The sequence below is a fragment of the Lontra canadensis genome, unplaced genomic scaffold, assembly GCF_010015895.1.
Source record: "Lontra canadensis isolate GAN:19392208 unplaced genomic scaffold, GSC_riverotter_1.0 scaffold117, whole genome shotgun sequence".
Taxonomy (NCBI): Eukaryota; Metazoa; Chordata; class Mammalia; order Carnivora; family Mustelidae; genus Lontra; species Lontra canadensis.
The window spans coordinates 1,442,221-1,465,725 of NW_022631111.1; the positions used below are offsets into that span (position 1 = coordinate 1,442,221).

General features: G+C 49.5%; 1 long non-coding RNA gene across 1 annotated transcript; it reads right to left on the reverse strand.

The window, feature by feature from the left end:
• Positions 1 to 1,672: 1,672 nt before the first annotated feature.
• LOC116857076 lies at positions 1,673 to 17,043 on the reverse strand. Its single transcript, XR_004380686.1, has 3 exons — positions 16,972 to 17,043; positions 5,820 to 5,910; positions 1,673 to 1,718 (listed from the first exon to the last, which is right to left on the reverse strand). It is a non-coding gene; the product is annotated as an uncharacterized LOC116857076 (long non-coding RNA).
• Between the last annotated feature and the right edge of the window lie 6,462 nt (positions 17,044 to 23,505).

The following is a 23,505-nucleotide window of genomic DNA, read 5'->3' on the forward strand; positions in this document are numbered from 1 at the left end:
TCACCAAGGGGTCATGAAACACAGTTTCAGGGTCACCCACCTATTGGAATTTGCATTTTGAGCCCCATGGACGGCACATGGTACCCAGACCTGCTCCTCAGAGGGAGGGTCCAGGAGACCAAGGGTCTTCTGCTGGTGCAGCCTTTTGTGTTGGGAGTTTGGTTGTGAATCCCACAGATGGGGTGAGTTACATACACTATAGCAGGTCCACGAATGTATACAAACATCTGTGGGTTGCCAGGGAGTGGCGGGTCAGACCCAAATGTGGGGTCTATGTGGAGGGGGTCTGACGGCTGCCATACAACAGGTCTGTATGGCGACCAGAAGCCGCTCAAGCCAGTGTGACCAGAAATGTCTAAATACGTGTACCCACGCGAGTTAATAGACACGCACCGTTCTGAAAGAATCATAAGAGAATCCCAACAATCCAGCTGTCTTTCTCGGTACCTCTATAGACATGAGCGCTTGGCAGAAGCAAGGGTAGAAAGGACTCCTGAGAGAAGCAACCATGGCCAGGGAACCCAAGGAGGACCACAAACACCCCAGGGGAAGCTGCACCCACCTGAGGTCTGGAGGCTCTATGGACACAGTCACTGATTGGGGGAGCCACGCCAGGAGGCAAAAGGGAGGCATCCAACACCCAGAGGGACCCCCCCCACACACACACACACATGGCAGCCCCAGCCTTCCTTTGCCCCACGCCTTGGGCACTGTCCTCCAGTCAGGCTCCTCCCAGATTCCTCCCCAGGTCTCCCCTTGGCCTCACAGTCACAGAAACGTTGCAACGGTGGTGTCTCTTCTGAGTGGCTCCTTGGCCATAGCACGTAGTCCACTCATACCAATTCACGTCCTATTTCATCCGCCAGCACCCAGCACGTGTAACATTTCCAGGGAGGCCTGATCACGCCTGGGTCTGCCCATCATACTTACCACTTCATCTACAGTATTTTCTAATGTCTGATTGTCTACACCCTGAACCCGACCAGGACAGCCCGGCCTTGCTGAAAGCCTTCCAGGGACTCCCTGCTCTGGAAATCAAACCCAAGCGACCTGTGTCCTCGTCCTGTCTGCTCAGCCTCCCAGAGCCCCCCCACACACACATTGCCCCCCCTCTTCCCACACCTCCCTGAGTGCTGGACGTGGCCACACACCTCTTCCCCCAGAACTTCACATGCTGGTTCCTTCTCATTGTGCAGAACTTGGCTCAAACATTAACTATCCCCCAACAGAGCTGGCATGAGAGGATGGGCTTTGGGGAAAGCCTATGTTAGCTTCTTCCTCCCATAAAATCCTAAATGGCTCACTCTCAAAGACATCCAAATAAACTCCCAACTTAAGAAAACACCATTTTGAGACAGACCCCACAGCCCTGCTTTCCAACCAAATACCCCTCCAGACCCTTCCAGATAAAATTCAGCTTCCACCCCTGACCTTCCACTGTAAACATCTGTCATCCTTTTATAGAACTAACATAATGGGAAATCCTTAACTTTGTGTTTACCTGTTTCTCGGTTGTCTCTCCGACGATACCATAAGGTCCATGTTGGCAGAGGTCTTGACTGTCTCATTCAGGCCCGCATTCTAGAACATAGCAGGTGCTCTGCAAACATCTGTTGAATGAGTGCACTGACCATCATTTTGCCAGGCCCACAGCCAAGGCCTCCTTATACAGAGATAATTGTATCCATCACCAACACCTCCAAGTTGTTCAAGACCATCTGAAGGAGAAGGGAAGGAAAGAGCAGTAAGGGAACTAATGTTTACTGAATGCTAGACACTTTGCAAACATGATCTCATTCAGTCCTCGTAATAGTTGTAAGAAATAAATATCAGACACCCTGCTGGCAGCCCCATCCCATTCTCCTGGCTCCCACCAGCCACATACACCCCCAAGGCCTCTCTGTCAGTTGACTTATGCCCTCCCTGCCCCTCTCCCCAGGCAACCCAACCCCTCTGCGTTCTGCTCCCACAGTTCCTGCCCACCTCATGGGTCCCCCAGTGACAAGAGCAGCAAAAAAGGAGCTCCCCTCAAAAGAAACAACTAGAAATGCAGCCATGGTGAGAAGCTTCTGTCCATCAGGGCACCCCTGGTGCCCGGTGGGGTATAGACAACCGTTTACAATTTTGTGATCACAAAGACAATGTAGAAAAAAAAAATGTTCTGATATCAATGTCAAAAGAAAGAAAAGGTTGTATCTACCCATGTCAGCATGATGGGAGCAAACAGACAGGAGCTAGAAGGTGCTGGAGAAAAGCGAAAAATTGCCGTTTGGAGTGACGGAGTGGTAGAACTATACTATGAGTAGTTTTTCTCATTAAGTTTTATTCTTGCTTAAATGCTAGTCTTAAAAAGAAAATATTAGGAAGGAGAGAGAAAAGAAAGGGAGAGAGGAGAGGGAGGGGGGAGGGAGGGAAGGAGGGAGAAGAAGAGGGAGGGAAAAGAGGAAGTAGGGTAGAGGGGGAGATGGGAGGAGGGGAGGGGACAGAAAAGTGAATCCCCAGCCCATTTTTCCCAGAATCTGACTGCTGTCCACAGAGAAGGAGAGCCAGAGCAGCCCTTGCCACCAGCGGGCAGAAAGGTCCTGGTAGCCAAAGAGAGAGGCAGAGCCAAAGGGATGGGAAAGAGACAGGTGTCTAACCATGTCACCTATCCCCCAAGTGTCAACCATGATGACATCACTCTCAATCTGACCCTTAGAGGGGCTCAGCCTTCTGCCCTCACCATAGAACCAGCCTCCCAGCTCTCCCGCCTCTCCCGCATGCATGCGGTCCTCAGCTCAGTCCACACTTTACCCTTCCATTCCCTGTTTCCTGTTCCCTTTCTCCTTCAAAAGCCAACTCAAAACTCTCCACTAAAAACAACAACAACAACAACAACAACAACTCTCTTCTTCTTAGAAGCATTTCTGGATTACCTTTCACTCTGTGACTCTTCAGGGACTTGTCAAATGTTTGTCTTCCTCATACAGAATGCAACAAAACTTCAATATTTGGAAAGAACATGGGCTTTAAATCCCAGCTCTGCCACTGCCCAGCGGTGTAATCTTGGTCAAGTCGCTTAAACTCTTTGAGCCTCAGTGTCTGAAATCATCAAATGGAAATACTGATACCCCTCACAGGGCTCGTCTAAAAGGTCAGTGAGATAATATACACGCAAAAATCCCTGAAAGGGCTGGGCAGATAGGAAGTAGTCAATAAATTGTAGTTCTTACTGTAATGTGTGGCATAAAATTCTGTGAAAGCAGTCGTGCATTTGCACTCTGAATTGCATCACCTTGATAAGAAGGAGATGTGAAACTCGCTAAGGAAGAAAACTGTCCCATTTAAGTCTTATGTCTCTCCCTAACCCCATCCCTATTCTCCTCAGAGCATGCAACCCATAGTTAGCAAAGAGTCAGGTGGCCAGACTCGTAGGTTGTTGAAGTTCAGTCTTAAGACTCATCCCACCAGAGCTGGACTGCTGGTCCACCCAGCAGTTGGGGCCAGCTCAGGACTAAGGAGGAGATGGGGAGAAGGGTGGGCTCTAGGTGAAATAGGAGACTGGAGACTCTGTTTCCTGGGATTCAGTGCCTTGGATCACCAGGCCTCACATGCCTACCCTGCCCTCCTGCACCAGGAGCCTGCAGCCAGCAGAAGCTGAGACCATATTTTCTCCTGGAAGGGTCTGGAAACCAGCCCCCTGCACTCCCGACCGTCTCCCCATAAATGTCCCTGTGATGGTCTCCATTTTAAAGGCTCTTGCCAACCAGATAAGCTAGGTTAATATTAATAATAATGATGACTACCATTTATTAAGGGCCAACATTATGCCATATTATTTATAAGTGTTATTGATTTTTAAATGTTCATTGAATAACAATACACATATTTTCCCTTTTTTATTAACCAAAGACATATGTAACGGGCAGCCAGAGCTCTCGGTCAGCATGAAACAGCATCCATGAGTGCAAGGAACTGCTCTACCTCCAGCCCAAAGCTAGAACATGTCAAGTGTGGGTGCCCAAGGCAGCCTTAGCAAGCAGAGATCGGGAGATCTTGTAAGCAGCCACCTGAAAACACTGGAACTTACTATAGGTCCCTCCTCCCGAGAAGACTCCCTTGGAAGACCTCAAGTAGGGAACTGCTGAGCTCATCCAGTCATTTTATCTTGCAAATACTATGCTCCCATCCAGAGATGACAAGAGTCCTAGTTAAGATCACACAGCTGGTTTCAGAAGCTGGCCGCCTAACCCCAGCACCCTGCTCTGGGCTGGAAAGCTCAGCAGGTGGTGGTCAAGACAGTCTGTGAAGTTGCCATGCTCCACCCCTCTTGCTGGGAGTCCTTGAAGCCCCACCCCTGCGTCTCTACGCACGTGCTCCCACCCCTACCCTCTGCTCCTGGGGCTCTCTTTGACCCTGGATGCCTCTTCCTATGGGCCCTGAGCATAGTTTCCAGAACGCACTGGCTGGGTTGGAGTGCCCACAAATGCAATCCGACATAAAACAGTCTAACCAGGAATTTAGGTATAAGGAAATGTCAAACATCAAAGTACCTCCCCCCAAATTGTTTTATGAGCCCTTGCTTTACCAGCATAGATGCCCTCCTAATTAGCCCTCTTCCTGTGCCCTTGTTTCTAGCAGAAAGGGTGGGTCAAATGGGGCTGCTTATAATACATACATATTACTTACAAAATAGAGATGTGTGTGTGTGTGTGTGTGAAATGAATGAAACAAAGAAACTTACTTGCTAAAGATTAGGCCTTCCCTCACCAACAGTGCATTCTCAGAACATGCTTCATGGCTAATGAATTTTTATACATCATTGTTATCTGCACATCTATATTACTGGAGAAGTCTTAAAGATGCAAATAGAGTTTGCTCAAGACATACCATTACCAGGTTCTCCGACACCAAACATTTTACCGTGTCTTTAAAACCAGGCCTCAGGTTTGCAGATTTGCACCCTAGGAACCTGCCTCCCCTTCTTGAAATTCAAACAAATATTTACTGGTTGTGCAGTGATCAGTGAAGCAAAGTCCAGGCTGTCCTGGTGGGGTGAGGGTCTGCTGGCGACATTGTTTTGAAAATGGAACTGTTGCCAACCCAAAGCGATCAGCGACTCCACAGTGTGCTTTGTCGCCTTCCAAGAGACACCCAGGGACTCGAAAGTTTATTCCAATTACAACGGCTATGCTTCAACCCCCTAAGAACTCTTCCGGAAGTGTGCTGGAACATGTCACACACTCTTTCGAAAACCCCCCATGATAGAGAAGTTTCTTGCTTCTGAGGAAGATCTGAGTTTCGGAAAGAGTGGAAAGTCCTTTTGAGTCAAGTCTGATGAATAAGGTGAGTGATCTGGCTGGGAGAAGCCATTTGGAACAAGAGTGAGGTCTGGATATAAAATCACAAAACTGCTTTGATTTGTCTATGACAGGGCATGTGTGTGAATATGTGATTTGCACACTAACTCATAGAGGTCGTTCTGAAAGTGACACTCTTCGAAGATCAGGAGTCAGTACGGGGTGGTGGGAGGAACGGCATATCCGTTTGAGGTCCTTCTTTGGAGTGGTCAACTGTTATTTAGAGATGCCCAGAAAACTCTATAAACCGGGTATGAGATCATCACCTTGGAACCCACTTGGTGACCGAAAGCAGAGATCCCATCAGAGCCTGGAGTGGAACCCACTCCGAGCCCAGGCCTTGGGCTACACACAGGTTTCCATGTCCCCTCAGGTGGCAAGGCTGGGAGGGGGCCGGGCGTCCCCCTTCCCACCCCTTCCCCAGCCTGCTGGCTTGTGGGCTCTGTTGTAAATGACACAGCTAATTAAGGAGAGTCCTACCGCAGCTCTGGGCTGGAACTGCCCGAGCGGGCCAGCCTTCCTTGTTCCACAGCTTCCAGAAGCATCCATATTTCAGGGGTTAACAGCTCATCTGTAAATAAAATAAAATATCCTCTGGGCTGCAGCCAGGTAGCCAGGCCCTGCCTTTGGCCTGAATGTGATTAGGAAGTCGTCAGGATGGAGGCAGGGAGAGGGTGAGGGGGTCAGCGGGAGGAGGGTTCAAAAGGAGATTTTTAAGACCTCTGAGGAGGGACTTTGGTGATTGATTTCCAAGAGGGGTTACACACCACACACACACGCTCTACCTCCCTAGCCCCCCACTTTTGAAATTAAGAGACAAAACCTCATATAATAAATTAACTGCTTACTGCTCGAGGCCCCAGAGAAGAAACAGGAGGGCAGGGGCACCAGAGAGGCCTTGGACTTGGAAAGGAAGGTGGACGAGGGTACAGGAGGCAGCGGGGGGTGTGGGGGGAGGGTAGTTGTCAGGTTCTGCCCCAGTTGTGGTCAGATCTCAAAGGTGACACAGAGAAGGACACAGCAAGCTAGCAGGGACCCTGTCTACAGAAACAGAAAGGCTGGAGGGAGGCAAGGTGAGACCACAGGGGCGTCTCCTTGAAAACAGTCCATGCAAAGCTGTTCCTTTGATGAAACATGGCTATTGTTTTAAGCCCCCACCGAGCTATTTGCTTGGGCTTCACTGTCATTTTATTTTCTAGACCCATTTTGTGTTGAAGCCCTGTGCGTCTTCTTCAAGGGAGACACGAGCCCTGACACCGCTGCACAGACCCCATCTGATCCAACTTCAGCAAGAAGCCATTGGGCTCTTGAGAATGAACTCAGTAAGAGGTAAACTCGTCATTATTCCAGTAACGGTCAAATAGGCAACAGTCTCCACCCCTTTCCTGCGAACCTCAAACCCTTCAAAGGCAAAAGGTTGCTTAATAATAACAATAATAATAATAAGGCGACTTCCCTGAGGTGTAACACATGCTCACACAGCCAAAAAGCAGCAGTCACAGCAGCTTATGTTTTGTTTTCATTTCCCCCAATACTCTCGGCATGTAAGCAGGTGGTATTTTTACGTCTATCTTATATGTCTATCTATTTAGTCTCTTTAATAAGCTTGGAACAATAACGCATATGGGTTACATTAAGGGCTTGAAAATTTTTCTCACATCCAGCAACACAAGAAATTGTTCCCACTATATCTCACTTGTCTGCTTGTCTGCTCCCTTGTGAGCATTCCAGCCACCTTTCCTTTCTTTGCCCCAATTTCAGCATGTGGTGAAGGCATTAGCCAGGGTCACATTATTTTCCGGTTCCAGTTAGGTGAGGAAGAACAGTTGACTGTACTTTTGAAAGTGCAGTCAGCTTTGGAAATTACGGTCTTTCTTTCTTTCTTTCTTTTTCCACAGACGGCCCATCTATCAGAAGCCTATCATTTCTTAGACCTGCGTAGGACTCTTAAAAGCCAACATCTTTAACAATTGTTTTCCTACACGTCGGCGACAAAGAACAAAAACAAAGCGGCACACCCACACAGACACACAACTCAGGCGCTGCTAATTCTATCACCTTCAAAATATTTCTAACAAATGATTCCTCCATCCAGAGGGGCAAAGGAAAAGTTCCCCAGGGCAAGGGCTTGTCGAAAATTGAAATGTGTGTGGGACTTTCCTGCTTCCATGAAAAGATTTCTAAGATAGGCGCAGAAAATGAACTTCCGATGATTGTCTCCACAACATGAATGTGTATCTTCTGTGGGGAGAAAATCTGTAACCTCATCAAGGAGTAGAATTCAAATAAATTTTCATTGTCCCACTGCACAAAGCTAAGCTTAGACGAATCCTAATTTGTTATTCATTCTTCTTGTTTCATTCATAATTTGATGCTAAACGTGGTGACACAGCAGTGTCCCACAAATTCGATGGCCTCTGCCCTCATCTACAAGTCTTGTAGCCACACAGGTTTGGCTTTTATACTAAAAAAATGTTTTTAAGCTTACAGAGGTGCAGCATAAATGGAGACTGAGGAAGTTCCTTTTTCTATTCCCAGTGAGCCAACGTTAATTTCCCTCTAAAATCACTTTTTACTTTTTTTTTTTTTTTTTGCTTTTTTTTTCCACTTTGATTTTCCATTCAGGCTAACTGGGCTCTGCAGTATTTCCCGAATTTGAAGCAAAAATTCATCCTGACGAATGCTTTCGGTTTAAAACTAATGTTTGCCCCAACTGGGTAGCTACCGCAGATACCAAAAGGCTTTCAGAAAATATTCCACAACCTGATTTTTAATTTCCTGCATCATCAGCTACTTTTATGATAATATTTAATCTACTGAAACAAAACCAGCCTGGGGGGCGGGGAGAAGAAAACAACAACAAGGAAGAGAAGGAGAATTTATTTTTAAGAGCCCGTTCTCAAGTAAGGTGGCTAGTGAGAATCAAAACAGCTTCACCTACAGGGACTAGTTCTCTGTCTCCCTCTTTTTCCTTTCTCAATTTTTGCCTTCTTTCCATTTATTTCTTTCCTCTCCTTTTTTTTTTTCTCCCAGTGGCCGAGCGAATCACGTCCAAGATTATATTTCACTATATACAGCTAATGGGTCCCAATAAGCAAAAGGCTTCAAGAAAGAAACTACCCCCCCGACCAAAATTTGAAAAAAGACATTGCAGAGTTATTAATTATATAAATAAAAATAGTCAACTGTGGCCCAGATGTGCCAGACCCCAAACTGAAAAGATGCCCGGTGAGTGCGTCACCTCAAGAGGTCAAGTTTGGAAAATTTGGCTCGGGTGCCCCAAGGGCCAGGCCACAGTGGTCATAGTGTCATTATCTGTTAAGTCAGGGAAAATCGGGAAGAGAGATAGATAATAAAATGCCTCAAAATTCAGGGGGCTCCTTTAACTCGGGCACCTCAAACTTTTTATTCCAGAGCCCCTTGTTTTAGAGAAGACTCAGACAAGAGAGAAATCTGAGGGTTTTGTGGGTCTCTATTTTCCTACGTCTGTTACACCACATTTCCTAGAACGAAGCACTCCAGCGAGAGACAGTTAAGCCTAGCACAGTGCAGAGGAAAGCATTCCTGAGAAACCGTGCCCTAAAGAGGCGACTGAGCCAAGCCAATGGCCCCCTCCCTTAAAGGAACTGCTCCCAACCATAAGGTGAGCCCCCCCGGAGGAACCTTTACGGTTGTAAGCACTGGCCTGGATCCGGCAGCTCAAAGCCATTAGAATGGGCCCTTCCTGAGTGGGAAGACATTTCTGGAAGTTTTGCTTGTGTCTTTGGGAGAAAATGGTCCCTTCCAGGAGCACTGTGCTGGTGAATCCTTGTTCAGCAAAGTAGGAAGTGTCACTGGAGCATGAGCCGTGACAACGGGGTGTTCGTGCCCGCACATACCCCGTCCTCTGCCAAGCAGCTGCTGCAGCTGCAAATTGCAAGGCGAGCTCCAGAAGATGAAAAGAGGCCAAGAGACCCGCAGTCACAGCGGCCGCGGTCATGGACCGCTGGGAGAGAAAGTTCAGGTTCTGGTAAAGATGTTTCCCTGGAAATGAAGGGGAAGTTTCCTTTAAGCTCCGTAATTAGCTTGTTGGAAAGCTCTCTGATTCACTTCACCCTAACTCTTCCTATCATGAATTTTGCATCATTCTATGCACAATAATGCACATAAAATTAAATAAACAATTTAATTAATTTAATTAAAATTAAATATTAAACATATTGTGTATAAGGAACCTGCGCTTTTGATTTAATTGGGCGGGAGTACCCAAAGCAGTTTGGGTAACAGCAGAAAATAATTAAAACCAACAAGTACGTTAGCCTCTGGGTACAAGAAATAGTTGGGAGCCTCCTCTTGAGAAAGGTTTATTTAATTAAAATTAAACTAATCTTTGGAAAACATTTGATAAGCATTTCATAATACAAATCATAATCCAAAAAATGAGGCTCAGCCTGCCTCTCCACAATGCAGGAAAATCATGTTAAATAATTTATCTCTGGCAGCAGCTACTTTTTTTACACACACACCCAAACACACACACGCAGTCATTCAATACACAATATGTTTGCCAGGTTCGAATTCTAGGTATCGTCCGCGTCTTCCAGAATCTAGATAAACATTAGCAAAGCGCACTAACACATACTATGTCCATGGTGAGAATGGTGGAGACTTGGTGCTTGATTTCAAACTGGGTGTGGATTTTCAGAGCCGACCAGCCCCATCGAAAAATATTTTCATGAATTTATTTAAAAAGGAAGAGGCAAATGATTTGACAAGTCAATATCTTCGTCTGAGTGCTAATAGAGCTGCAAAATACAGAGGGAGCGGGGCCCCCCAGTCATCCTCAGATACATTCAGTCCACAAGACAGAGAGGTTTAGTGCTTCATACCAGGAGAGGAAGACCGTTTATATTCCCACTTGTTTCCTTCCTCCAATCGGTGTGGCTAGACCTGTTACCCAGTTGCACAGCGTCGGATAAGATTAGACACAGACCACAAAAGAAAGACAGCAAGCAGGCCCATGCGCATGGCTCCCCGGGAACTATTCCCAGGCCCTGACCTGCCAGAACCCGCAGACATCCATCCACTCTTCTTTACCAAACTAAGGCGCATTTTGACACCTCTAGCCTGAGCACAAAAATCATCAAAATCTGCTTTGCGGACCAATTCCAAAGTTACTGAACACTTATGTTTCGGCTAACAAGCGCTTTTAGGCATAACTCTGAGCCTAAATCATGTAAATTCCAATTGTCCATCCCTTAAACATCCGGCACCCCCAAAGGAGGAAAATCAAAGTTAGACCATCCATTTGCCCAAATACTCTCCACTTCGATTTCAGTATATAGAATAACTGAGTCTTTCAGAGGAGTTAAGATATTTCCTTATATTCTAATAATTCATAGTGGATAAAGCAATTACATTAACCTCAAAGACCTGCTAGTACGTAATACTGCTTTTTGTTTTATCTTTAGAGCAAAAGATTTTCTCTACCTATCCTAACACCAAATCAAATTCTTTGATGATCATATGTATTCTGAAAATCATTGCTGCAGATTAAACATACCCACAGGTGTCACGCACGTAGAAAAATCTGAATCAAAGCTTAGTCCTGCCTATAGCAAGGTTATTTTGCACTGTCTTTGCACTGTGCTCTGTGAAGAAAGCTATGACAATGTACAACATGCTATTTTATAAGCAGTAATTCATAATGGCAACTAATAATTATTCCTACAATATCAAGCACTCCTCAAAAAACTCAGCTAAGCTTTTAACCACTTCTCTGTTGGGCTGAACTTTTCTTTGATCAGAAGAACAAAGTACCTTTGGAGACTTCCAGTTGGGCCCAGAGACACAGCGATCCAAAAGGTGGCCTGCCTATCCCCAGACTTAACTTAAAACATACACACACACACACACACACAACAAAACAAAAAACCCACAAACCTGGAGATTTGGCAAAGCTAAGAAGGATGAAAGCAAAAGATCCTAAAGCAATCTCCAGCTCAATTAACTCTTTCACGTAATTATTAGAAAAGGGTGTTTAACCCTCTAGGAAACGCCCAGCAAAGAGCCTGGTGCTGCCCTGGCTTCCTCCGGACAGGAACACAGCTGCAGAAGGGCTTCCCCTCTGCCATCCAGGGCCTGTCAGTGGTGCCCTTCATTTGCATGTCAATCCTTTTACATGATTAATATGTATTTATTGACCAGGAGGCCTTCCCAACCTAGGACAAAGGAAGACCGGCAGTCCCCTTTTATAGGGCAGCCATAACTTTCCTAGCAGGACGGACAATTGTGCACGGAAATAATTCTCTCTTACGTAGAAAGTTCCCACCATTCAGACACATGTTGTGATAGAAAGAAAATAGTCCAAATCCAGTGCCCAAAGCTCAAAGGCTGCCTCCACTCCTTTCCCCATAAAGCCATTCGGCGGCCTTTCCTACTACTTTGGCTGGGGAGGAAGGACAGGCACTTGGGAGACAAACGTGACCTGTGGCCCCAGGAGTCTGGTGAGTTCCTCCCCCTCATGAAGGCCCAGGAGGCTGAGGCCTGCCCCGAGTTACCTGAGGGGAAGGACCTGCCTTCTTCGGACACCGAACGAAGCTTCATCCAAAACATCCCATGATTTGACTCCTCATGAATCTTTTATCCACTCAAACACACGTCACATTTCCCAGATCGACACGTGCAGTTTTATTTATTAAACGGCAAACTCCATTTTTTAAAAAAAGATCAGCTTTCTCTCTACCATTAAAGATTCCCAGAAATCCTCTCCTCCTGTAATCTCTTCACTCCCTCCCACCCGGGAAAATAGATAAAGAAGAGCCGAGATGATTAAACAATGGCATAAACTTCCATTTCCACTCTGTCGTCTGCCTGTCAGAATGTCAGGGAAGACACTCTAGGTAAGTCTGGAAACACCGCAGGAATTGGGATGACTCTTCAGTTCTGACGCTGAAGATAGGAGTCAGGTCATCTGAGGGGGCCGATTTTATCTTGATCCTGGGTGGTTCTGGAACTTACCCTGATCCTTGGCGTCCCACCTCTGTGCATATTAAATCCTCGGCCCCGCAGAGAGGCTAACAGCTCACTGTCTAGGATTCCCAAGGAAAAGTTCACACAGCCCTCTCTTTTATAAGGTCCTTAACTACAGAAATTAATACAGGAAAAAAAAAAAAGGGACTTTCTTTGAGGTTGAAGTAGTTCAAATACAGCCTCCATGTAGGTCCCCTAACCTCTTGGAGGAAACACACACACACTTTTCAAGGGCCTAGGGTTTGAGTTCCAAACCTGAACACCAAGGAGACGTGAGTCATCTTTTGGCTCAAAGGCCAGCTCTGAATTCCTCCCCCTGGGATTCAACATCCTCCAATTATATGAAAAGTATTCACTTCGGGTAAATTCACTTGATTTCCAAAGAAAACTAATTCCGGGGTGTCAGTCCCCACCCCAGTCTGTCCCCTACGTACACCCTATTAAACCCCGGGAAGTTAGGGCCACAAGGTACGTTTGATAGGAAGACTGACCACAGACCTGCTCTTCACCCGCAGCCCCGTCTAGGCAAGGGGAGGAAAGCAGTTTAAAGAACCACAATGATCTCTGTTCCACTTCAACCAATTCTTATTTCACTGTGTCATTTTTATTCAAACTGGTTTATGTGTATAGACCACACCTAAAAGACTCCCAGAAAGAGCCCCAGAATTCCAAGAATGTATATTCCAAGGGCTAGGCCTGCAACAGTGAACTCAGGGAGGCAAAGTAGAAAATGGCCCCAGTGAGATGTTTCAAATTTCTGCCCCAGTGTTGCCCAATCGGAAATGCGATGCTTAAGATGGAGAACGTATTTGCCTTGGTAATAACTCTGTGGAACATTACCCCAAAATAGACCCAGAGCCACTTCGGGGATGCCCCTCTGGCTTTATCTATTTCATGTGACAACCAGAATGCAAGTCACCCTGCATTCCAGCCCTAACTGCCCTATTCCAAACCCAAAGCCTAAAGCTCTTTGACCCTGCTCCGTACAACCACAATTCCCAGAAAAATCCATCCAAAATGGTGGCACAGGGATCGACAGCATCCAGGAACAAATACAAGGATGAGAAGGAAAAGCACCCAGGAAAAGCAGATATAACCTCTAAATTCTGTAAATTGGTGGTATATTCTACTATCCCAAACAGATTTGATGTGGGAGAAGTAGGAAAGCATTTTTTTTTCCTGAAGCTACCGACGTCGTAAACTAAGGTAGGCTCCCCTAAACGTGACTTTGTTTTCTATTTCACAGGTTGTAAGTTCAGCCAAGTTAACCAACCAAAAAATGGTCCCAGAGGCATTGTCTCTGCCATTCCTGAAGTTAAGAGATGGACTCTGGTTCTGTTTACAATATTCCAAACACCCAGGCATAGCCTTCAGGAACCCATTCCGCAAATGTGAAAACCTGGGCTATATTGCACACCAAAACAAGCGCCTAGAACATGTGGAATTCATCCCTGCTGGTGCCCAATTCTGTGCATCAGGGGCATTCGGTGTAGGCCAGGTTGAGGGACTGAATAATTGATCAGGGCCCAACAGAAGGTTTTCCCTCTGATACTTGTCATTGTGAGACTCCATCGTCTGTTTGCGAAGGAGTACCTTTTGTTTTAAGTCTTCAACTTTCTGACCACCAACTCAGGCATTTTTCTGCAGGGGAGAGAAAAGCCAAAACCACACAAAAAGCCCTCTGGGTTTGAAAGAAGGGTTGCAGAGTCCTGAACACCTCAACTCTCACGTTGGCCCCCTCCTCATCTAATTTTGCAGGCCATTAATCCAGGATGGGCAGTAGAGCATTTCGGTATTTGCTTTCACATTAAAGTGACTGAGTAATTCATGAAAGTTGGCAACCGTTCGTGCAAGTAGCAAGCCCTCTTTCCTCCTTTCCCCACTCCGTGTGGCGTGTTCACATACCCTTCATGGGGCTCCCCTGGCCCCCCTAGGGAGCTTCGCCTTCCCTTTCTGCACGTAACCTTCGCAGGCCCTGTGGGGTGACTATGCTCTCAAAACCGACTTAGACTGCCCACTGCCACTGAGGACCTGTGTGGTCTAAGAGCCATCATCTGTTAAGGACAGAAAAAACACCTACAGAGGCCTGAATCCCAGGCAAGCTACATAGACGCGTCACCAGCTTTATAATAAGGAAAAGTACATTTTGTTTTCCAACCTGGTCCACTGACACTGGAGGGCAGTTCCCACTCTCACACTTCAGTAGCCTAGCTTCTTAAAAACAAAAACAAAAACAAAAAACAAGCCCTTCTAAAACAAAAGCAGCACTTTCACTTTCCTTGCAACCTGTGAGCTGGGAAAGGTGACAGGAGGAAGGGCGGAGGGACCCTCCTGGTTATCCACACGCAACCCCCCAAACTCAAACAATAGCTTTTGTGTCAGAGGGGCCTCCCAGCGTGGGCTAGCTGGAATGTTGGAGATGCCACTGTGTTGGAGTTAATAATATATTGTCACAAAGGAATTTCAGCCTGAACTCGGGAAATTCTCCTTCCAGGAGCTTCTACTTTTCCCTCTTCAAACTTTCCTGCTCTGTCTCAAAAGAATAAGAACTCACTGTCGTTTTTCTCCTGGAGGCTTTCTCCTTGCTTCCTTCCAACTGTCTCCCCCTGCCCCCACCGTGTGAAATGAGCAAAGAAGCCCTGATGAGGAAGGAGACAACCACAGGTCACTCAGTGAGTTTTGTATAATCCAAGGTTAAGAGGCTCCAGATCCATTTCCAAAGTGACCCACCCTTTCCAGAAGGGACTGCACACCCGTGGGCCTGTGTTATGTGCTCCAAAATAAAACCAGACAGAGAGCTGTCACTACGAACACAGCCACTTGGCCGAGCATGGAGAAGGTCACAAAGGCTGGTGTAGGGTTGGAATGGGAACGGAAATGAGGTCAGGAAACGGCACATGGGTCTCCTTGTTCCCTCCTGCAATGCACCCCGAGTCCCTCTGTCGAAAGGAAATGGAAGGGAAACCCGGGAGGTGAGGATAACCAGTATCTCCGAATCACGCATAAATTCCATACTTCAGGGAGCTTCAGGGTAGTACACTGGGCAACCCCAATGTACACACACAAACACACACACACAGACACACACTCTTCCCTGGTCCCTAATCTCTCAGTTCTCAAGTCAGGTGTTTGTAGTTAGGTCCTTATCCCATCCAGAGGGAGACCACAGCCACAGACCCAGCAAAGGAGTTCTTCCCTTCCCCAGGTAAGCCCACTGCAGGGGCTTTCCCCAACACCGGTCTCACAGCCAAATGAGCTTGTGAACACGGAGACGGCTGAGGATCCGAGACAAGGAGCTTGCTCGCTCGGTTTTTCCGGGGCCGTGTTTGCCATTTGCGGGAATAAATGAAGCATCAGTAATCTCCATAAAAGAGCTTTCACGCTTCATTCTCTGAAACTAAGTTGGGGCTTAGACGGAAAAGAAAAAAGGGACTTTTAATTTAAAGTAATGATCATCAACACTCTGGCTCTAGAGGGTCTCTAAGGGAGAAGGGGGTCCCCCACCCCACCCCAGGAAAATGGAGGGAGAGGACCATGCAGTGCCTGGCCAGGCCCATCTTGCTTTGCATGGATTGGTGGGCCAAATTCAAATGCGGGCAGCTCTCCTAGGAGGAGGGCAGTGGTACAAACAGCTCTCCCTGGGGTGACTGAGGGAGTGCGGGAGCCAGGCTGGGGAAGAGATGGAGACTCGCCCTGTGCCCAGAAATCACAGCCATCTCCGTGTCTTCTCTGCCCCAACATCCCTGCTTACTTTCATTGGGTGGCTGCTTCTGTTTGGGGCCAAAGTTTGCAGCAGGGTGCACAACGCACGTGCCTCCTTTCCCCACACCGCATCCCCAGGTCCTGCCAGGTAGGAGAGCCACAAAAGTTTTATTCCCCAAAGTGAACTTCGCTTACTTTAGCTGAATGAAACTGGCCTCGGGGAGACTGTATCCTTCAAATTCTCCCCTCCCCCAACACTCACCCAGCACCTTGGGCCCCTCACTTCCCTGCCTCTGACAAATCACCACACACTAGATATGCCCCGCCAATGACTTCCACCCGGTGAGGGCATTTCAGACAATAAATAAGGAACTCGAGGCCTGATGCCAGTGGAACTGGGTCCAGCCGTCCTCTCTGGGGTATCTACCTCCCGATTCCCCTGGCTTCTGCCTAAGGAGGAGACGCCACTGGGTCAGAGCCCAAGGTGAGGAGCACCTTCCGCGGAGGCTGGAGGTCGATCTGCAGCGGGGCGCAGGCTTGGAAAAGCGAGAAAATTGTGGAAGGACGCGTCACAGCTAGGCCCAGGCCTCTTGTGCGCGCCCTCCTTGCCCGACCGCGCCCTTCTGGAAGCTCCGCAAGGCCTGGGCGGAGAAGACGCAGAGCGAGAGCAATTCGGCGCCGCTGGTTTTAAAGAAATTCCAAGTAAACAGTGAACCAGAGCGGGAAACCGCAGCTGTGCATAGGGAAGTGACTTGGCCAAATTATCTCCAGAAGAGGATCGGGAAGGTGGGCAAACGTCTGGGCCCCGAAGGTGCTACCTTTTACCGAGGGAAGAGGTAGCAGGGGATTGGGCGGCTACTGGCAACTTTTCCTCGGCCCTAAAAAGGATCCCGCCTGGGGGATTTCGGAAGACGCTCACCTAGTCCGGGAAAATTCAGCTGGCGGCCCTTCTGGGGCCAGGGCCGCCCCAAGCACGCAAGGCGGAGGCAGGCGCGGGAGCCCTCTGACGCCTGGGCCTTCGGGCAGGCCAAGGGCGCGCAAGGCGCTGAGCCGGCGGGTCCAGCCAGGGAGCCGAGCCAGCGAGGGCTGGACTCCCCGTGGTGTGTGTGAGCGCGAGCGCGCCTCGTCTAACCGTTCAGGACAAGTTGAAGCAACAAAAATGAAGTCGATCTCCCAGCCTGGAGGTCCACCCACCCTCCTCCCTGTTTGACCCCAGGCCCGGCCGTTCAGAGCCGGGGCGTCTGCCGCAAGATTGCACAGCCGATGCGCATTGCTGCCAGGGGAGGGGCGCGGGAGCCATGGAGTCAAAGAGGAGCAGGGGGTGAAAGGAGAACGTTGCGGGGAGGAGGGCAGCGTGGCTGCCTCCAAGGTCAGCGCTGGTCCCTGGAGCCGGCTGGGAGAAGACAGGAAGGTCGGAACGCGCCGGCCTCCCTCGGAGCCGCAGGGAGCAAACTTGAGAGCTGGGCCGGGTGAGAGAGGAGAGGGAAGGCGGGGAGCCCAAGGGACGCCCGGGCACACACACAGCGGAGGCTGGAGAGCTTGGCCGCAGGAGGGTGGCCTCCGGAGCGCAAAACGGAAACCTTGGAGCAGAGGACGTGGAGGAACTCAGGGGCTGGGAAAACCATAGAAGATGACAGGAACGCGAACCCGGCCTAGACACAAATCGAAACTGCACAAAGAACAGTCGCTTAGGAGAACCTGGCGGGGGGCGGGGGGGGGGCGATGGCGGGGAGGGGAGAGGCTGCGGCAGGAGCGCGGGTCCTGTCGCTTGCACGGAGGTCGGGCGCGAGGACGTGGCCGCAGTGGCAGTGGCCCTTCCCTTCGCGTCTCCAAGGAGCGGAGGCTCAGGAGCCGCGGCCCGAGCTGGGCGAGCAGAATTGGGGTTTCGCGGTGCCTGGGGGGAAGTAGAGCCCCAGATGCGTTCCCGTCTCCAACATCCCACTCGACAGAGGGGACTCGGCGGCGGTCGGGGCCTGTTGCCTGGGCCGCCCTGACCGGAAGTGCATCTGGGAGGCGCCCTCGGCTCCAGGCCACAGGCTGCTCAGCCAGGCTGGAGCAAGGCCAAAGTCGCTGGGCAAAGGCGGCCTGCTTCTGCCCCCAACCGCCTGGGCACAGGTGGGAGGGGAATGAGGGGAGGCAGACACTGCAGATGGTGGAGGGCGGGGTCCTTGACTGGGGAAAAGAGAAGCGCCCCCCCCCCCCAGCAACCTAACCTGAGACCCGGGTGGAGTGGGGTTCCAGAGCGGGAGAGCCCGAGTTGAGCCCTGATTTAAGAGGTTGTGGTGGGGGGTGGGGGAGTGCAGGACGGGGAGGTGGGGGTTGAGGATCACTTCTACTTGAGATTTCAAAAGACAGGCACTAGCCCAGAACCCAAGCCTGTGCCCTTCCCTACCTTGTGCCAGAGTCTCCGTATGGTAGAGACTTAATACTGTGAGGTGCCAAGGAGGATCAGTCTGTAGTCTAACGATGCATTATTACAGTGTAAATTTTCTTGTGGTTCTGTGTGACCTTGGCAAGATGACCCTGGACCTCACCTTTCTTATCTGTAAAATGGGGATGATACTATCCAACTCAAACATATGAGGTTGAATGCAGTAAATTATGCCAAATAGCTAGCAGTTTGAGCTAGCAATAAATGGTTAGTTGTTCATTTTAAATTTCTGTAAGTGTCCTCTTCTGAACTGCCTCCATCCTGTCCAATGGACAAGTCTTGCTCATGGAAGTGAAGGAGAGTGGACAGGGTTGATTTCTGAGACTTGCTTTGTTTTCTTCAGCATCTAATTACCTTCAGCTTGGAGTCATGGAAACTATTAATGGCGGCTTCTCCCCAGCCTGTGCAGGCTGCCAAGCGGCAGCAGACCTTTATCGGTCAAGTTTCCCATTGTGTCAGCTTTATCAAATGGCAGAACTGGGAGTCTTTCTGCTTGCGTTGGTTGGTCTCTGTCGGGGCCCTAGCCCACTCTTGCAGCCACTGTGGCCCAATTTTAAATACCTGAGGGTCCCTCGCTTCCTGGGACTCCTTCCGTCTTGGCCGGAGGGGTCTCCTTCCCCTCTGCGCTGTAATTGTGTTCCTTGGGCACCTGCTGTATAGACTTCAGGCCTCAGGGAGAAGGAGGGCACCCTCCAGTGCGCATGCATGCATGGTGGCAGGGGGTAGGGGGCAGGAAGAAACTGCCAGGGAATGTTAGCTCCTAAAAGCCTGAGTGAGTTTTATCCCATCCCCAGCAAAGTTGAGGAGGGGGGATGCTCTCGCTCACCACCTCCCTGCCCCCCCCCCGCCCATCCCTCCCCACCACCCCATTTTGCTACCACCCCCCCCTCCTTCCTACCATTAAGAGCCTGGTCTGGAGTGATTGATAGTTCTCTTTTCAGGATAAGATGTGTGTGCCTACGCACCCACAGTAAATCCCAGCTTTTCCACTGACTTGCCTAACCCAGAGGCTTCCATTACTGTGGTCCGAAATCTTCCCAAATGTCCCCAAAGCAACCCACCCACCTATCTGTGCTGAGAATCCCTGAGGTCCACCTCCAGGGTGACAGCTCTGGCTGGAAAGCCTGCACTTAGAAGCAAATCCAAGGAGCCCACTGTAATGGGCCAAGACTTACCAAGCTCTCTGAGAACTCTGTTTTTAGGAACTTTGTCCCCTCCTGCCCCAGGCCTGCTATTCCCCCAAGAGAGCCACTTGGGAAGGTGCAGGGTACACTGTTTAAGACCAGACAGAGCTGTACCTGTATGTCTTGTGTCTGAGCTTAGAGTCACCTGAATCCAGCTGCCTCCTGGGAGAGGGAAGGGGCTATCCCATCACGCCTCTGGCTACCCTGATTGTTGTCTTCCTGGCCCCCACCCAATCAACCCACCCGCCTCCATCCCAGTTCTCTCTGGTGGCCTCCATGGAAGGGGCAGACAGGTGTGCGCTGGATACCAGTAGGTGTATTCCTGGACCATGCACAAAGGTGTGCCAGAAGATTCTACACAGGCAGTGTCCTTGTGCTTGCTGGGGACACACCTCCGTACATCAACCCATGTACATTTCTTTGTATACATGTGTGTATTCTACATGTGTGCACGTGTGTACACGTGGAGGAATGCACGCTTGTGCTCTCTGATGTGCAGAAGCTATGTATGTGCAGCGTGGCTGGTTGTGTGCAGTAACTTAGTGGAGCCCTGGGAAGGACACTGTACTCCTAGGAAAGCTGGGGGTGGGGGAGTTGCCTCTTACTTGCTGTGTGTTTTTGAATGAGGTACTTACTCTCTCAGGATTTCCCTCCCACCCCGCCATGCTCCCCCAACCCCCCCCCCCACTCCTGCCTGTGAAATGAAACCTTTTTATTCCAGAATCCCTGAGGACCCCCTCCGACAATGGGACTTCATTAAAAGACTGGCCTAAAGCATTTGGGGGAGGAGTGAGAGTTGGCAAGAGTCCCCAGCCCTCTCCCTTTCCACAAGTTGCCCCAGGAGAGTAGCCCCCTCACCTGAGTTCAGAGTGGGAGAAGAGCAAAGTCTCTGTTGGGGGTGCGGAGGGTTGGAGTAACACTGTGCCCCCAGAGGGAACGTCCATTCTGAACCCACCCTGAGGTGAGGCAAGGCTAAGAGAGGGCTGCTGCTGGGCCTCCCTGCCCCTCCCCACCGCCCCCAGGTCTGCGCAGAGTGGAAGGCAGCCTCTCTTGCCAGAGGAATTGGTTTTCTCCAACACATAAAGGAAAATCTAGGCTAACCATTGCAGAAGCTGATGACTGCTCTAGAGAACCACCTTCATCGAGGGTAAGGAGGCTGGCTAAGGCCTCTCCACCCCATAGCCGTGGCCTCTGGCCTCCAGGAGTCAGCCAAGGGCTTACCCCTGCCCCTGCAAGTAGGTCTTTTACTGAGGGCATTGAATGGGGGAGTTGGGGTTGGGGGAGACTGGGACACAGTGACGTCCCTGGTGAGATGTCTCTGGAAGTCCTACCATAAGGCAGGGGACTGTGGGAGCCGGGTAGGGGGGGGTAGGCTAGCAGGCCTGCTCCTTCTCTGTGTCCTGGGCAGCCTAGCCTGGGGACCTGAGAACTGGCCACATATGCACATGCTCACAAACACCACACAGTCACTATTGGCAACCATACAACCCAAACACACACTTCCACCTCTCAAGCCTGAACAAATATATTTAATGCCTCCCCTGTACAAAAGCCCTCTTGGCGTACAACCCACAAACACAGAGGCACAGACATACCAGGGACCTCCACACACCCCCATATCCCCTCCTCTATCTGCAGCCTCCCCCTTGGCCCTACGGATGGATGGAACGAAGGAACGAAGGGGAATTTTGAGCAAGAAAACAGAGACCTTTGCCCTCAGAAAGAGCCAGGAATCGATACTGTTTAGACTCGGCTAGTATGTATTTCCTTCTGGGCTGAGGAAGATTTAAGTTTATGGTTCAATCCGATCTTTTTTTTTTTTTAAGGTAGAAAATGAGGAAGTTGGGATAGCACACTCCACTATTTATTTTGATGCAACCTCAGACTTTTTAATACACAGGAGGCTCACTAAGCCTGCCCCATAAATCAGAGGAATCAATGCCTGTTTATGATTATTATTACTTTCTTTTTTTAGAGGGGGAACAAAAAAAAGAGGTCTGACCTGAGTCCTCTTCTTCTCTCCTCAGCCCCAATCAGGAAGAAGGGAAAATGGGGATGAGGAAGGCAGGGAGGTAGGAAAGTCAAGGCCTGGGTCAGATTCCCGAGGTGGAGGCAGGTGTTAGGAGTAGAGATGACATAGGAAAAGACACACAGCCACAGAAGAGCCATGGACCAAAGATGGTAAGTCAAGGGAGCTTTAGTTTCCACTGAACTAAGAGGAAAATTCTCTTCGCCCATAGTGGTTGGAAGATAAAAGGAGTTATAGGGAAGAAATCAAATTACATAATAATGACACATCTATAAGCTTTACTAATACCATCTTAGGAAACGGTAATCACCTCCTCCTTCTCCCAGGGTTGAAGGGAAGAGCTCTTGGCTTTGACCTCCTGAGAGTGGTGAAGAGGAACCTTAAGGAACAGGATGGTTCCTGGAGTTGCTGCTCACCTTGGCCCCTGCCCCAGCCTCTAGATCTGGTGTCTTAGGTATCCTAAGGGCCACAGTGCAGAAGGGCAAAGAAAGGATAGTCCCATTTCCAGGCACTCAAAGGATCAAGCTCTCTGTAGAGCAGAGCGCCTCCAACACCACATCTAGATGTGGCCAGGACCCCTCCTGATGTTCTGAGCTACTCAGAGGAAGCGAAGAGAATCCTGGGCTCCAAGTCTAACCCGAAGCCCTGGAGAGCTTGAAGATCCCACCAAGGAAGGCAAAGGATGTACTTCCAACCACCAGAAAACCATTCACTGGGGGGCCATCCAAGGAAGGGACCTGGCCTCTGCTTCCAACTCTTCACTCAAGGAGTGGTCAAGCCCCCATTATGTATAGAGGTTAGTCTACCCACCCCAAGAAGGCACGACAGGGAGGAAAAGATTTACTGTAATGAAATTGGGAACCCATGGCAAAATCAAATACATTCTCCAACTCTTCATCACTGAACCTCAGGCCCCCAAACCCTTGAGCGGGGACTTGGAGCCTATTAGCCCTGTCACTTTCCCGGATCTAGGCCCAAAGGAGCAGGAAATTTTTCAAGGAAAAAAGCAGAATGGTCATTCTCACCTCTCACAAAATCAATCCTGCAAAAGCAACAGGGAAAAAACTCAAGGGAAGAACACAGAAACAGAGTTCCCATGCATGCATGAGTCCCACAAACACACCTACAAGCATTCTGGTGTGCAAACACTAATGAACACACGTACGCACGCCATGAGTGCGCAGACATCCAAGTGTGCATCTAACTACAGAGGAACGAACACCCAGTGAACACAACACGCACACGTGCAGGGACACACATAACCAAGTGGCTCCTCAGATGTACCCACATTTGCACATGATCACAGCTACACACAAGTCTACAAGTTCACCTGCATCTCTAGGCACACAGAGACAAGTACGTACGCATATTTCAGAAGACAGGAAGGAAGGAAGAAAGGATTTACCATGAAAAAAAAAATGAACCCTGGACAAAAGAGAAGTGATACTTCTTGAGGAAGGAATTCCCGTTCCTCCTCCTAGTCCCTGAAGGTTAGGGGGCCCAGTGCCTGCCCAGGAAGGGAAGTCCCCCAGGGTCAGGGGCAAGACTACAGACATTTCCCTCTGGGATCCACGTGTCCTGAGGGTTCAGGAGGCTGGTGTCTGTGCCCCCTCCCCACCTCAATTAGGAAGCAACCTCTGTTGGCATTCTGATAGTGACCCCCACCCCCCCACCCCGGCTTAGGTTTTGGGTCTGGGTGAGGCAGGCCTGTGCCCACATGGGAATTCAGGCCCCAAAATGATCCCGACAGCAGACCGAGATGCTGTTTTGCATCACTTCCCAGCATCCGGGCCTCTTCTCCCTGGGCTG